Source organism: Lissotriton helveticus, chromosome 7 (assembly GCF_964261635.1).
Source record: "Lissotriton helveticus chromosome 7, aLisHel1.1, whole genome shotgun sequence".
In the NCBI taxonomy this organism is placed as follows: domain Eukaryota; kingdom Metazoa; phylum Chordata; class Amphibia; order Caudata; family Salamandridae; genus Lissotriton; species Lissotriton helveticus.
The window spans coordinates 302,907,199-302,923,295 of NC_136068.1; the positions used below are offsets into that span (position 1 = coordinate 302,907,199).

Below are 16,097 nucleotides of genomic sequence, written 5' to 3' on the forward strand. Positions count from 1 at the left end.
ATCAGATTACATACACATAACTGCATCAGCTTTAGAACTGTATCGCCCCACAAATGAATATTTCCCCTCACCTGTAAATCTTTTTTTACAATTGAACTCTTCACTGCCTCATTTTACCCTAAAATTCAAGATGCTGTTCGTCCAAAAAGTCACCTTTCCTCTGGTACTGTTTCATCCTGCTTTACCTTCAAAGATGTGCACTCAGTACGTCTCGAAAGAGGTGTACTTAAACCATAATCAAGCTAAATATCAAATTTATGGCTATAGTACAAGACCCAATGTCACTGTAGGGGCGGGGTGATAGGAAAATGGACAAACCGCAAATATACTATAAAAATGATAAAAGTCTACACATTTGCTAATGAAAATTATGCTAATTTTTGTTATCAACATTTTTTCTCTTTAAAAACTGAAGTTAAAAAGAATTGTTATGGCGCATACTAATTTGGTGTGAGTTCAAGTCCTATCATTGTTTTGCAATAGTTGCATTGCATAATGTACATACATTCTGCTCCTTATCCTATATATTTCTGAAGGGAGACTATACCCAAAGCAACATATGCTTTTATACCCACTTAGGTAATATTGTTGACCTGTCAGAACCTTATGTGAGTAAAATTATCCTTCATCTGGACAGATTTCCATTCTAGATAACCTTATTGATATGGTATATGCACTTATCTCAATTTTGCCTACAACAACATAACAACAAAGAAGTGATTATAAGTGTGGTACCCAAAACCAGTTATGTTCAGATCGCGGTACAAGCAACCTATTATGATTCACAAACTATTCAATTTACTTGCATAACTATATACAGCGATTCTTTAAAATTCTATACATATAATTATTTTCCACTGATTGTCATTTGATCTGTAATCATGTGATGTAGGAAAGCATAAAGGCCAAAACGCTGTTATACCCTTGTAACCTCATATATAATGTGTATGCGGATCCTGTGCCTGTTAGTCGTGTAATTCATAGGGCTATTAAATAGGTTTGCACTCAGTGGTATTAGGGGATTTTCACCTGGCTTATCTGTCAAAACAATTTACGTGCTCAGGAAATTTGCCTAGAACATCTAATTTTTATTTAAAGATGCTCACATGTGTGGGTCGTGCACCAGAATTTAGTGACTGGTTACTAGGAGGAGACCAACAGAATATTGAAGACCTCCAGTTGTTGAAAAAACGATAATTTCGGGCACATAAATGCCCTCATCAGCTCCATACAACACAACTTGTGGGAGTTGTCACAGAATCACTGCCTACTACAAAGAATCCAAACATCTAAATTAGCAACAAGTATGAATCTTTCTGCTATTGCAATAAGTGAATATTATTGTTCAGGTTACCTTTGAATATGGCCAATAGTTCTTAAAATTCACGAGGTTTCCAGCAGTTGCAAGCGGAGTTGTTACTTTGAAATCGTATGAATCTGCCACCATGAAAAAAGTTTCATGATGAACTATATTAAATGGCATGTACGTTTACTGCAAAGAGAAAGAAAGTGTTTATGTTAACCATGAAAAATATTCTCATCAAAAAAGCCTCTTTGATACGGGAAAAAGCAAAATTGTGTACAAATTTAACTTTTGAGGCAAAAGGATACATTTCATTAGGCATTCCCTTGCTGTTACATGGCGTGCAGACCTTGTCGATCAGTATTTTCCCTTCTCCAGTTACATTGGAGTCTCCCTATTGTAATCACAAATTGGAAATGTGACACTATTAAAGCTGCAGCCTTTTATTACAGCTTCACTTTATCAAGCCCCTCCAAGAGTCCCATCTCTTCTGATGACCCACGCCTGTCTGATCCTATATCAGCCAACGGTGTACTATCTTGTAAAAAGTGAAGTTCAAAAGTTTTGGTTTTCATAATGCTGCATATACTTTTGTATGTTGCAATTATTTTAGATTGTACTATATTTTAAAGAAATCCTTGCATCTTTCTTTCTGTAGCCAAAGTGGAAAAAATCATCTACATGCTACACACAATCAGAAGTCCTAGGCTGTGGAGAGTTGAAAGAATTTTTACAAATTTACTGCAACTCCAGCTTGGCACTGCAGCCTGTAGGAAAACAAGTGTCTCGAGTATAGATCATTTAAATGTTATATTCAAAGGGTGATCTTCTTTACTTTTAATGTATTCTTTAAGTAACACATGATCGTTGTGATGTTGCACCCCTCGCTTCCAATGTAGATTTGCCACCTTTCTTGAAGAAAATTAAAAACATTTTCTGTTTGAGATGCTGGTGAAGCCAGGAGTTTGTCCTTGATATACTATAATGAATAACCAGGCAATTGGGCGATTAGGCCACAACCCCAGCATCATAGTGTTTGCCTTTAATGTAAAACTCATGAGGTCTGCATAATCATTTTACATTAATCTAAAACAGTCAGCTCGCACGTGGGGCACATCACTGTTCATATTTATTTCGTTTTTGGCAATGACTCTTCACTTCTGCATTAGGTCAGACGCCTCTAGGGGGTACCCCCCCCCCCCCCGTCCCCGATTTAGGGTATGCTTAACTTGGTACCCATGCAAGCGGTTCCTACACAACTACCAGTCTGGCTTTGGCTGTGCTGTTACTGCTTATGAGTAAAACCAATCTTGTTTCAGAGCTTGCTGACCCTGCAGTGAGTGATTCCAAGGGCGTTTTTTGGAAACATTAGCAATGCTCCCCCTGTAGCCTCCAGAGGAAATGAAATATTTTTGTCCTAATCGAGAGTGTCATTCACCAATCTCTTCACTCCAACATTCAATGACCTACTTCTTTCTGTTATTTATTATGTCATTGTGGGCGGGTGGCTCAAAGTTGCCCACCAACTGTGAGCCAGTTCGCTGGGTTTGCCCTTTATATTGCCAGTTATCAGTCTTGATGGGCTCCTTAAATGCCGCAGACCAGTGCTGGGCTAAATTAGTACATCCTTTGGCCTCCTTTCACGCCTGACACCTTTTCTTCACTTCCTGCCTCTCTTCCAGCTGCCTACCATTTGGTAACTATCACCATTTGAGATTGCCACAGTATTGTTTTTGGCTTTGTGCACCCTTCCTGTGCTGAGGTGCTAACCCTCTTGCACCCAATGCCCACCTGCGTGGACGGGCCTGCATTAACATTCTTTGTTTCGTTTTCAAACAAGACAAGTCAGCCTCTTTTTCCTGTATTATACCCTAGTTTCTTTCTTTAGTGCTTCATACCACTGGCAAGGTGCTGAAATGCATTAGCGGATAGGTGGTACACTAAACCATGGTGAAGCGTTTGGTTGTAACCCGTTGATATTTCAGAGTGGCAGAGTCTATGTATGCTGAGCGGGACTGAGTGTGGATGCTGTGAGAATGTGTGGCAACTCGTCGAATCTAGGTATCTGCTGGGGGAAATGGTGCTGTAGCAGGACATATCAGGCCGTAGCAATAACTTGGGGCCCTGTTACGATATCCAGCATTTACCTCCTACCTGAATGGCTCCAGACCCTTGTGTGAAGCGACTGCCCTCCCAGCTAGTAGCTTTAATGGCATGAACAGTTTCTACAGCTCTGAACTGCTTTCCAAAGAACTTTTTTTTTTTTTAAATATCACCATTTATCGAGTTCAGTACAGACATGTACATTGGCAACGAATCCCACTGTTGTGTAGGTATACCGTTTTATGTAAAGCAGTAAACAGTAACAGTAAAAAAAAATCCAACAATGTATGCAAATAGTCATCCAATGCTAACGCTAACGCTCCCTCCCCTCCCCGAAATTACTTATTTTGGGGGCTTTCCCACTGCTTTACTGTCGGTACGTATTTTAGGCACGCATGGTATTTTTTTATGTATCTCCCTAACTAGCAAACCTGCCACTTCGTCAGCTCCGTATAAGTCCCTTGAAGGGAACAAGTTGGCTTTCGGTTGTTAATGTTGCTCCACGAGGCTGCCCTTGGTTCCTGGTTGGTTCGCACCTTCGAGTTCCCCTAGATACATTTGCATTCATTCATCGTCCCCACTTCCGCTCCCACGTCTGATGAAACGGCTCATTCTTGCTCGGCTGGCTGACGATGACTCACGCCCTGGCGGCGCGCCAGGTGAACTCATCACCGCCGGACGAGCTCGCGCTCCCGTGTCCGGGTGCGTCACCTCGGGCGTGTGTGTGCTGCTGTTCCAGGGGGCGGTGTTGTGTCTGTCATGTTTAAGCACCCGTCAGCCTTCTCGTCTTCGCATCTCTTTTGTTTACTTGTGCCTGTCTGTGTGGTTTATCAGCATATGCTTTACAACAAAGAACCTTGGTATCCGTGTGCCTGTAGGGAGTGGTTCTTTTGTTTTCCGTGAACACATTTATTTATATTTATGAGCAGCTTTGTATGGGTGTCTGTGGGGTGTGGTTCATTTGTGGTCAGTGTGCACATTTGTCTCTGTTCACTGTTCACAGGACTCTTTGTTCTCTTTTGCTCGGCTGTTTTATTGTGGGCGTGCGTCCCTGCCCTTCTGATGAGGTTGTTAGGGCCTGAATTGAGCCGTGTAAGGTATATTGCTTGTGCAGATCTTTCGCTGAACCCTTTGTGAAGTGTGTTTCGTAATTGCTATCTACGCCCTCGTGATCCGGGGTAATATACTCGCTGGAAAGAGACGCACTGCTTATTATCCTGAAGAGGGAGAGACAGTCTTTCATTTGATAAAAAAGTGCGCTGTAAGTTGGCTTAAAGTCGAACTTTTTATTTACAGCTTTACAACGCAGGTAAGTGCTTTATAAAATATATTACTAGGACACTGATTATTGAGCAGCTGGCGACGTTGTTCTTTAAGAGGATTGTCTAAATTATAGAAGAAAAGGCAAATAGTGCATAAAAGGTACCGAAGATTTGTGGCTTAGAAAAACGTAATCAGTTTCCAAGTTCTTTCCAAAACTATTGGTAATGTTGCCCTAGTGCTGGTGCTTGCTTTAGAAGTTGGTTAACTTATACTTTTTAATGTGTTTTTTGTATGCAGCAGTATACTTGAATTTAACAATATATTTAATGCATTAGTATTTGGAGCAATGATTAAAACGTTACAGATGTACAGTAATGATATTCTTGCGTTCAGGAGAAGACTGAAGAGATGCATTTTTAAGAGTTTTCAAAAAGCTGTTAATTGGGTTGGTAGGCAAGAGGAGATTTCCTCAGGCAAGTTGGTCTGAATCTGGAATGAGAACAACCTTGTATTGGATAGCCATCCGTACATTTTACAGAGCGTCTGTAATTTGGCCCTCTTGTCGGGTGTCAGAGATGATCCCTTTCACGGTCGCCTTTTGATCGTAATTCTAGACATTGGAGGGAGCTGCGCTGTCCCCCTGCAAGAAGACTCAGAGGGGCATATGTACAAGCCCCTATTGCCACCACAACGTCACTTTTTCCGACGTTGTGGTGGCGATAGGGGCTTTGCCTTATTTACAAGGCGCCGATATGCCACTTAACCCCTTCGGTGGCATATACCTCTCAGGTGCTCATGACGAGCTAAGCTCGTCATGACCACACCCGTTTTGGTTGCTGTCCAGCACAGCAGGGGAATAGCTCTAGCAGCCATGTTGCTAACGTGGCTTAATGCTGCCTTGTAAATAAGGCACCCTTTCAAGCAATGGTTAGCGTGAAAAGGATGGGCAGTGGGTGTTGTGGTGGGCGTTCCACTACAACACCCATTGATTTTGACGCTGCCCCTATGTACAAAGGTAGCGTACATAGGAGGCAGCTCCAAAATTAAGACCAGGGAAAACCTGGTTTTAACTTGGCGAAACGAGGAGAAATTTATTATTTCTCCTAGTTTTTGCTTTTTTCCATGTGTGCTGCCTTGTGCACCAAGTAAAGTGTCCAGATCCAATTAAAATATTTGTTTCTATAACACTTCAAAAATTTTAAAAAGTGCTTTCAGAACTACTGAAATATATTTTGGAATATTTGTTCAGCTCAGTTACAAAGCTATTTAAATGTGGTGTGTTAGGAAAAACTGACTTTCATTTTACCTACCAGCACAATTGTTAGATGGTTCACTTTGCCTTTATTTCTGTGGCTGCTTTAATTGCCTCAAATTGTAAAACGCTCTGATATCCTACGGGATCAAGTTTGCGCTATATAAAACTTTATAAATAAAAAAAATAAAAGATGGATTGTGTATGAACAGGAAGGTCCCTGTACATAAACAGTCTGTTAAAAAAAAATGCCATTTTGTGATTGTCATGTGTGCTGCTTCATGCAGCACACATGATAGTCACAAAATGGCATAAAAGTGACAACATTGTATTTTAGGATTGTTTATGTGCAGAAAGGGGCACCTTCCTACACATAAACAATCCCCCCCTGCACGCAGATACCATTGCACTATGGTGCAAGGGTACCTGCGTTGGCGCTACACTACCAAGTGTAGCGCCAGCGCAGGGGGAAACTCAAGGCTGCACCATATCCTTGTAAAAATGGTGCAGCCTTACGTTTCTGAAGTGGCAGAGTGAGGTGTTAAGCCATGACGGCTAATGCCTCACTCCACCACTTCCTCATACATATGCCAGAGAGTTCTGTAACTCTCACTATAGCAGACACAGACTGCAATGGCCCATTATTATTCTGCTTTCCGGCCTATTTATCACATTCAGAATTATAATGGACCTCTCTGCAGTTAAATAATTTGCTGTGCCTCCTCCTACCCCAGCCTGGGGGGTGGCATTCTACTTTTGTTCAGGTACTCTTGTCACCTCACCAGGGGCCAAGCTTTGGGGAGGTATGTATGCGTGTGGGAAGGAAGGAGGGTGCATTTTGACACTTCTTACAGAATTACAGGCGCAGAATTACAAGCGCAGACTTCAGATCCCTTGTGTGCCAGCAATTTGTAAGCTAAACATTTCAGTTTAACTCTGGTGACGAGTGTATCTGTTTGAGAGATATGAGTTTTGTCTATCTGAGTTTTGACTGCTCATAAAGTAGCGAAGAGGGATAGTGTGCCTACAGTGAAGCAAAATGTGTAACATGCAGATCAAAGAATTGTTTTTTGTTATGAGGGCAGCTCAGTGGTTGACTGTTTTGACAGAGGGACTTTTATTAAATGCAGTTTATAAGATGCAATCCTAATATAACACAGTGAGCTTTGAACCAAAATCAAATAGCAGCATGGAAACTACAAGGCATAGGTTTACTGTTTTATTGCATTTCTCTAATAATTTATTATTCTAAGGTTGATAAATAGTGTTCTTTTGGATTATAATAATTACTTATTTGTAAACGCAATCCCATCCGCTAGGTTTTGTTTTAAATCCCGAGTTTGTATTCCTCCAGACTAAGCAGTCTTAACAAATAATGCTTACCAGCATGGATGATCTTTGACTCCTTCTCGTTGTAGTCCTCATTGTTTTAAGTAGGGCCACTAGAATTAGGAGTCCAGGGAGGCCAAATCGTACGGAGTAGTTGAGTAAATTATGCGCCAAGAAAAAGCAAATTATGTTGGCACATTTCATAATAGTATTACTTAATTATTTTGTCATTTTTAAGTCGCGCGTAAGCAGCGTGCATTCCAATTTCTATTTGCATGTGCTTTAAAGTGATAATTTCTCATTCTAGGTCCTCTAAACATGGCTGCTAGCTGCTTTTTTGGTCCCATCAGTAATTCCTCATTCCAAGTCATCTAGGCAGTGGTGCTAGCTGCTTCCCTGGTCCCAATGGCAATTCTTCATTTGAATTCCTCTAGAGCAGAGGTCTTCAAACTTTTTTAGGCTGACCTCCCCTTCTAAACTTTTTTTTAGACGTGAGCCCTCCACCCCCCCCACCTTCCCATCACCACTTGACGACAAATTCTGGAAGCTGGTACTCGATCATCGCTAGCCATTCCCACCTGCAGAGTCCAGGTCATATATGGCAAATAATATTAAAGTAAGAGTGCTTAGTAGAGGTGTGGCGCCGCGGCCAGGGCGACTGACTCCGGAAGCTGGGGATCACGGTTCGATCCCTGGCACCGGCGGCAGATTAGCCCAGCACCATGTGACTCTGGGCAATAGCTTGCTTAATCTTCCCAACGGCCCCCAGCGCCTAGAGACCCTAACGGGTGATTGCGCGCTTTACAAATGTGGATTATTATTATTATAGTAAGCGTTAATTTTTATACGGCCTGTGGTTAGGTGACAGATGCTTATTACAAACTTCAAATTAAAAGTCTCCAAGATAAAATTTGCACACAAAAATTACAATGATGATTTCTTTTTCACATAAAACAACATTTAGCATAGATAAATAAAAACAATTTCAAAGCTAATGTGACAGTGTGCCTGGTTTTCTCCAAAGAGACAGTCCATGTGTGAATGGATTCTTGCTCCTGCAATCCTGAGATTGTGCTCCATTTCCAGGGCCTTATATACAAGCCCCTTGTGCCGCCACTGCGTCACTTTTTGTGATGTTTTGTCGACGCATTTTGCTGCTCCATATTTACAAGGACGGGAAAAGCCACCCATGCTGGCTTTTCCTGTCCTTGAAAATACGGCCCATCTGATAGACATCTAGCTGCAGATTCCTTCACTTAGAATATCCCCCAGGCGCCAGACATGATCCGGAAAATCATCTTTTTTCCCTCCAATACCTCTGCACGCCGGGAGTTAGCGTCGCCCGACTCCGTCCTGACATCGTCCACGTATGTGATGTCAATAGAGCCATATAAGCCCCTCCCGGCGTGCTGACGTCTGTTTTCTAAAGGAAACTTTTCCGCACCAAAACACGGATCAGTGCAAAAAACTGCGATAGCACAGAAACAGTATGTGTTAAAGAATATAATCATTGAAAAAGCACCCAGCACCCAGTACCTGGAGGGGCTGAAGGGAGCCCACAGAGTACTTGCTGCGAGCAAGGGCCCAACAAATTGCCAAGCCATGCACCCCCTCGAGGGGGCAACAGCAGCACAAAAGATATGACAAGCGAGGCACAGCTTGTCACCACGGAGGGGAAATTAAAAGAACCACAATATTGAAGCAATATGTTGCAGGACAAGGGACTAGAAGTGAACAACCCTCAAAGTTCACCACACACACACTCCAGAGATTGAAGAATTGTAGCACCAAGAGAACCCAACCCAACCGACTGCCAAAGAAAGGAGGAGGCATAGGTGTGGGAGGTGGGAAGCAATTAAAAAAACGAATAAATCCACTATGAGTAACACAGGAGAAAAACATGGGAAGGTATTAAAAAGTATAGACCTGAACCACATTAAAACGCGGATGGAGCGGAGAGCGAAGGGGCTCAAAAGCTTCCAAAGAAAGGTGCGAGAGCACGCCACCAACCAAACACTAGGATGGAGGGGAATACGGAGGGCCCCACGTAGAACAACACACCTTACCCCAGAGTGAAGTGCGAGAGCACACCTCTGGAAGACCAAAGCCACCAGAAAGAGGGAGACTAGGTGGAAAGACACCATATGAAAAGGTCTTCCCAGGGTGGGGAGGATGGATGGATGGATGGATGGACGGGCGGACGGCGTTAAGGAATCTGCGGCTAGACTGTGTCTCTACCAGATATATTGTTACCAAAGGTAAGTAACTTTTCCGTCCGATAGACATCTAGTTGCAGATTCCTTAACTTAGAATAGATGACTAAGCCATACCTCCTAGGAGGAGTGTCTGCGAAACAACCACACCTCCTAGGAGGAGGGTCTGCGAAACAACCACAAGTTCCAGGAGAACATATTCGTCAAGAGGCTGACCTAAAAACGGTGGAAACCGCAAGGCCAGGACAACAGGCATCAGACCCATGACAAACCTTAAGGAGCATAAAAAGGAGATGGTAAAGACACTAAATCTGATGAGGGACGGTGTGAGACTTCTCTCGCCCAGACATGGACTAAAGGAAAAACAGAACTAGAAAGTTCTGTGCCAACGTAAGAAACATCAGGAGATCCTTGACCCACAGCATAGCTACAAAGTTTTCAGTGCGTGTGTGAAATTTCCATGTTTTTCGGTGTGCTTATGTGTGACATTTGATGCGGTTTGAGTCACACTTTATCCCAAACTGAACAAAGTATTTATGCTCTGAACCCTTCTTTTTCCCTCCACGTGTGTTAGGAGCAGGGGCTGGGTTGCAGTGCTCAGTGTCCATCCCAAGGGAGTGGAGCTGCCTTTCAGGGGCATTGACGTGACCAAGCCTGCTGTGAGACTCAGTGCCTGTATAATTGCCTTGTTGCACTTGCTATGCTATAAAATTAGCTTTTTAGGCTAGTGCGCGGTCATGAATGATCAGATCAATGAGATTATCTTCTGAGCAGCTGCAGCGCCTGCCTGCCCTCTGTTATTGAGATCTGCAGTCACGCAGTCCGTTTCCGGTTAGTGCACTTCCATTCCTTCTGCTTTTCAGCAGTTTTAAGATCGTAGAGTTTTTCGTTGCTCAAATTGGTGCAATTTCTGATATTTGTATGTTTCCCTCATCTTCATTGATTGATTTTGTTCACGAGCAAGTGTCACTCGTCTTTGAAATGTCACTCATAATTACACTGAAATTATGAAAATGTCACACATAATCTGAAACCTTGGCAGCTATGCTGAAGTACCGAAAAATATATGATCCCCTCCCAACAATAATCATTACATTACCAAGTCCCTTATCATTACAAATAAGCAGTCGGTCGGCAGTGTAGAAGGTTCAAGCGTTTATTAGACAAACACAAACTCTGCCAGAGGAGCTCCTTGCGACCTGACCCAAAAGGTCCGCCAAGAAGACTGCTGGCACATTGTCAGCACATCACATATATACAATTGCGTTGGCACCGGCATGGCCTAACATGGAAAAATACAAATTGGTACAAGCTAGTACAGTAATAGGAAAGCCCATATAAGGCACACAAAGAGCTCCTGATTTCGCTCAGGCAGCAAGGTCAGACGGGTGACTCCCTTCTGTCTTCTCAGAGACAAACCACCCTGCACCCCTCCCGGAATGTGCTTATCGGCCCTTCCTCGGCTAACTACGACCTTGCCGAGCCTACCGAGCTGAAACAGCAGTTTCTGCAACAGTTGGTTTCTTTCCCAGGAGCAGGGCCTTTAGAGCTAAGGGAGAATAAGGCCTGTGCATGTACGATATTAAAGAGGGCCATAATATGGTATTCATATAGCGTAACGTGGCATGAAGCTAAGTGAAAGAAAGTACCGTAAATACTAATTATGCATGTCTACAGTGTGAGTTTAGTGACACCATGCTAATCCTAACATATCGATTATCAATACTACGTGATCAGGAATCGATTCTGGTACCTCAAACCCTCCTTTTAGCGTGGTGGCGCTAAATGAGAACAGACATCTACTCCTCAAATATTTCTTCATCGATGATCATCATACCATGTACCTCCTTCTGCAGCATTTGGGCTTTAACAGCCATAGGGGATGGAACACACAGAGTGGTGATACGGGAAGCACAGTAAGAACAGCAGGCTGGACCACAGTGCATCAAGACACAGCATGTGAAAATGATGGCAGCAGCTCCTCCTAAAATTAACATTACCTTCCATCCCCATGTGGCCAGAAGTCCCCAAAACCAACCTGACAATGACCAAGACCCATTGTCAACATGCATTTCGGAAGCAATGCGATGCAGTTTCTGGATGGCTAGATGGACGGAGGGGGCGGAGTCAGGAATATATACACAACAAGAACTGCCGATGACGCGGCATGCCCCACCCCGATCAGCTAAGATAACGTCTAGAACCATTCTATTTTGAAGCGCTACAAGGCGAGTAGCCTGAATTTCCACCGTTAGGTTAGTTAAAATATCAGTAGTGATATTAATGACATTCTCCACTATTCTAGACAGTCTCCTAATTTCCCTACTATTGAAAATAGGCCCCCAAAAGGGTACTAGACCCTTGCTGAAATCTGTAAATTGCTGCAATGAAGTATCTGTCTGATCAACTTCAGTCATATCGAGCTGTCTACGTGCTCTGTGTAAGAGTGAACTACGGGAATGGCTCGAGGTCACCTCGGTGAAGCTTGCTATCGGTGTGCTTGTGATTGGAGCGGCTGGGTTCCCATGATACGACCGCATCGGGTATAACTGATGCGTTTTATGATAGTTGGAGGGAGCCACATAAACAGGGGGAAACAGAAATGACAGATAACAGCGTCCCCCCCAGTTTCGTGGTAGCCAAGTGTATGCATGTTCCCCGCACACGAAGTACACATTGTGGGGGGTAATCAAAGGAGGGCTAATACGTTTTCGCAGTCGATAAGTATAATTGCAGATGCTATTCCCCATTTGTACCTTACCTATCCCTTGTACACAGAATCCTGCAGAAACATTCAAAATAGGAATGGGGACAGTGCGGTCTCTGGTAACATTTCGTTCGATGAAAATCTGAAAGTATTGAGTGGCATTGAAGTCTTTAAAATCGTACAGTTCATCTTTCAACCAAGTTTTGTTCATTACTGTTAAATACAGCTGTATACATCCTTGTGGGTCAATTATCACCTTATCCCCATGTCCTGTTCTATTATAAGCATAGTGCGCTCGAACATAATCAAGAATAATATTGTGCTCATTGACATCTAGATCCCTGAAATGCTCACTCCCATGCCGGTATATCGCCAGAAACAGTTTGTACCATGCTTCACAACTACCTAAATAAGACAGAGGGCGGGAGAGAAATAGATCATGATTGCGCACCACAGTAGGCAGGAGTCCACAAACCCAACAATCCGTGGCGTTAGTAACATTGTGCGTCTGATGCAACATTTCTATGAATAAATTTTTAGCATATTTTTGGCGATGTCTTTCTTTGTGGGGCGCTAGGGTAAACAGGAAATGCTCGGGAGGTGTGGCAGTTGTGGGCAACAACTTTTGTAAGGGGTATTTATGTTCTAGGTATACAAACAGACTCATGAACACAACTACTATAACAGTTATAGTTACAACAAAAGCTATTTTGACCTTCGTGGTCCATGTGGAAAACATTGGCTCATAGAAAGGTATGCGTCTAGGCGCAATAGGAAACTCTTCTTCTAGGATTACACGACCAAAAGGGTACATTGCTAGCTAAAAGTCCAGAGATAGGCCTAGCAGTCCGACCTGCCAGAGGGTTTCTTCGTTCCTGCGTCCGTCAGAGTCTCACAGGCAGACTCGTATCCCTATTCCAAGGTAGAAGCCATATCCATTTGAGCAAAATCTTCTTTCTGAACAGAGCACAATGATTGAAAAGTTCCCGCTCTCAACGAGTTCAGTCCAGTGTCTCGCTCAGCGCTCAGACCGGTAGTCTAGCAAACCCTATCTTATGCAATGAAGTCCTTCCCTATCTCCTGACAATGTGGTCTGAGGCGCCGTGTGTCGGCCTTCTGGGCCGAAGATTATATCGCTCACGACCCAACACTTCGGGGTCAGAGAAAAGCACACCCGGGGTTTTCCGTACTGGTGACGTTTGGTCGTCTGGGGTACTTAAAACAGAATTCAACACTACTGCACGCTCACTTGCAACTTCAGTGGAGACCAAGTCATCTGATCTCGCCGATCCTTCCCGTAGCCTCTGCTCAATCTCGCAGGCATCAGAAAAGGGCACAAATGCAGCAGCTCTTTCAGTTTCCTGTGTTAGAATTTCCCCTGGACGTGACCGCTCACCGGGAAGTGGAAGTGGCAGTCGTTTCAGATGCGAAACATGTATCCAATGCTTCCTGCCATCCACTTTAACCGCCGTCCGGGTGGCCAACAGAATCTGCCGTGGCTCAGACCATCTAGGAGCCAAGCTGGTGTCTCGCTCAAACTTTTTGACCAGGACCCACTGGCCGGGCTGTAAACGATGACCGGGGCCCTCTGGCAGTGGCTGCAGTACAGAAGCTACCTGCTGATGAATAGAACGAAGGTCTTTAGTCAAAGCATACAGGTAATCAATCAACATAGGATATTCAATATCTGCAAAAGAACGAGGTCGAGGTACCCCCCACACGTTAGCAGGTCTCCCAAACAGTATCTCATATGGAGAGAGACCCGAACGTGAGTGCGGGGTGACACGTAAAGACATAAGGGCTAGAGGTAAAGTGTCAGGCCAGTTCAACCCCGTGCTCTCCTTTATTTTTGCCATTTTCAATTTTAGAATGCCATTGTATTTTTCCACGAGCCCAGCTGATTGGGGGTGTCGGGCAGCATGGAACTTTTGTTGTATGTGTAAGCCTTCGCAGATATGTCGTACAAGGGCCCCATGGAAATGTTGCCCGTTGTCCGACCAGATCAAGCGAGGCAATCCGAAGCGAGGCACAAACTCTTTCAGGAGAGCTTTTGCAGTTGCCAATGCTGTGTTCTCCTTAGTAGGGTATGCCTCAACCCATTTGCTAAATGCACAAACTACAACCAGTACATATTTGAGATTATTGACGCGGTCCATATGAATATAATCCATTTGGAGCACTTCAAAAGGCAATGCAGGTGGTGCGAAATTCCCGGCTAAAACAGTTTCTCCTTTTCCTGGATTATGCTGCAAGCAGACCATACAATATTGGACCAAACGGACAGCCGTCCGTTGGATATTCGGATTATTCCAAACTGGATCTAAGATCCCACAGATACCTTTTGCTCCTATGTGTGCTGGTCCGTGCGCCATTGTCACCACAGCCTGTACTAATGCATTGGGCAGTAGCCATCTTTGTTTTTCAGTCAAATCGATCCAACAATTGTTTTCATCCAATCTCCCTATCTCTTGTTCCCATTTCTCTAGTTCCGCTGAGGTGGCTTCCTTCTGTAGTATTCTGACACTTTCCATAGTATTATCAAATAATTCACAGTCTCCCCCCACCCATCTAGTAGAGGAATGAACGTACATGGGTGACATCAGCGACTGTGCTGTCTGCTTGGCCACCTGGTCTGCAAAAGCATTGCCTTCTCCTACCTCATCCACAATTACTTTGTGAGCACTGCATTTAATAATAGCCACTTTCTTAGGGAGAGTGAGAGCATCCAACAACCTCAAAACCAGTTGCCCATTCTGTATTCTCTGACCGTGTGAAGTAAGGAAACCCCTCTCTTTCCACAGCCGCCCAAAACTATGGGCTACGCCAAAGGCGTATTGGCTGTCCGTGTAAATGTTGACCTCTAGTCCCTCACTCAGCTCACAGGCTCGTAACAAGGCCATAAGTTCAGCAGCTTGGGCTGATCGGTGGGGTAGTCTAAGTGTTTCAACAACTGTTTTCAGAGTCGTGATGGCATATGCAGCTGTCGTTGTGCCATCTGCTAGTTTGAAACAGGAACCATCCACATATAGCTCTCCCTGGGGCTGATCTAAGGGTGTGTCTGTGAGGTCAATTCTACCCTTGGTCTCTTCCTCAGTGCGATATATGCAATCATGTAAATTAGTGTCCTGTTCACTCGTATGGAGTGGTAACAATGTAGCTGGGTTCAATGTTGCGCATCGAGTAATCGTAATATGTGGTGCAAATAAAGTCAGCTCATATCCAGTAAGGCGTGCACTCGTAAGATGCTGCGTTTTTGTTTTATTTAGCAAGGTGTCTACTGCATGCGGCACCATTACAGTCAAATTGGAATTTAAAACGAGTCCTTCTGACTGCCGGATGGCCACCGCTACTGCAGCCGTAGCCCTCAGACAGCTAGGAAGTGCTCTTGCAACATTATCCAATGTTGCTGACAAATAGGCGCACGGTCTTTGCTTACCTCCAAAGGCCTGCGTTAAAACAGATAATGAACAACCGTCGACCTCGTGTACATATAGTACAAAAGGTTTACGATAATCTGGAGTACCCAGAACAGGGGCAGAGCATAAAGCAGTTTTCAGAGAGTCAAAAGAGAGCTGACATTCATCCGTCCAGGGTAGGGGTTCATGCACATCTTTGGTAGTCAAATGCAACAAAGGTTTAGCCAGAAGTGAAAAATTAGGTATCCATTGGCGACAGTAAGATGTGATGCCAAGAAAAGCGCGGACTTCACGCTGTGTGCAAGGTACAGACATGTTAGAAATGGTAGCAATACGTTCAGGTGTTAGTCGTCTACCCTCCTTCGATAAGAGATGACCTAAGTAGGTCACCTCCTTTCGACAATACTGAAATTTAGATAAGGATACCTTGTTCCCCTTGACAGCCAAATGGTGCAACAATTTAACCGTAGCTTTTTTACATCCATCCTCTGTGTCAGATGCAATGAGTAAG

General features: G+C 43.8%; 1 protein-coding gene across 8 annotated transcripts in view; it reads left to right on the forward strand.

Moving 5' to 3' along the window:
- DLGAP4 (DLG associated protein 4) overlaps positions 1–16,097 on the forward strand; it is a 543,333-nt gene that overhangs the window by 466,214 nt on the left and 61,022 nt on the right. The window contains exon 1 of one of the 8 annotated variants that reach the window (XM_078652101.1): positions 4,582–4,715. The exons of the other annotated variants lie outside the window; for them this stretch is intronic. The gene's annotated coding sequence lies outside the window, so the exon portion shown is untranslated. Of the gene's footprint in view, positions 1–4,581; positions 4,716–16,097 lie in introns of those variants that run through there. 8 annotated transcript variants of the gene reach the window in all.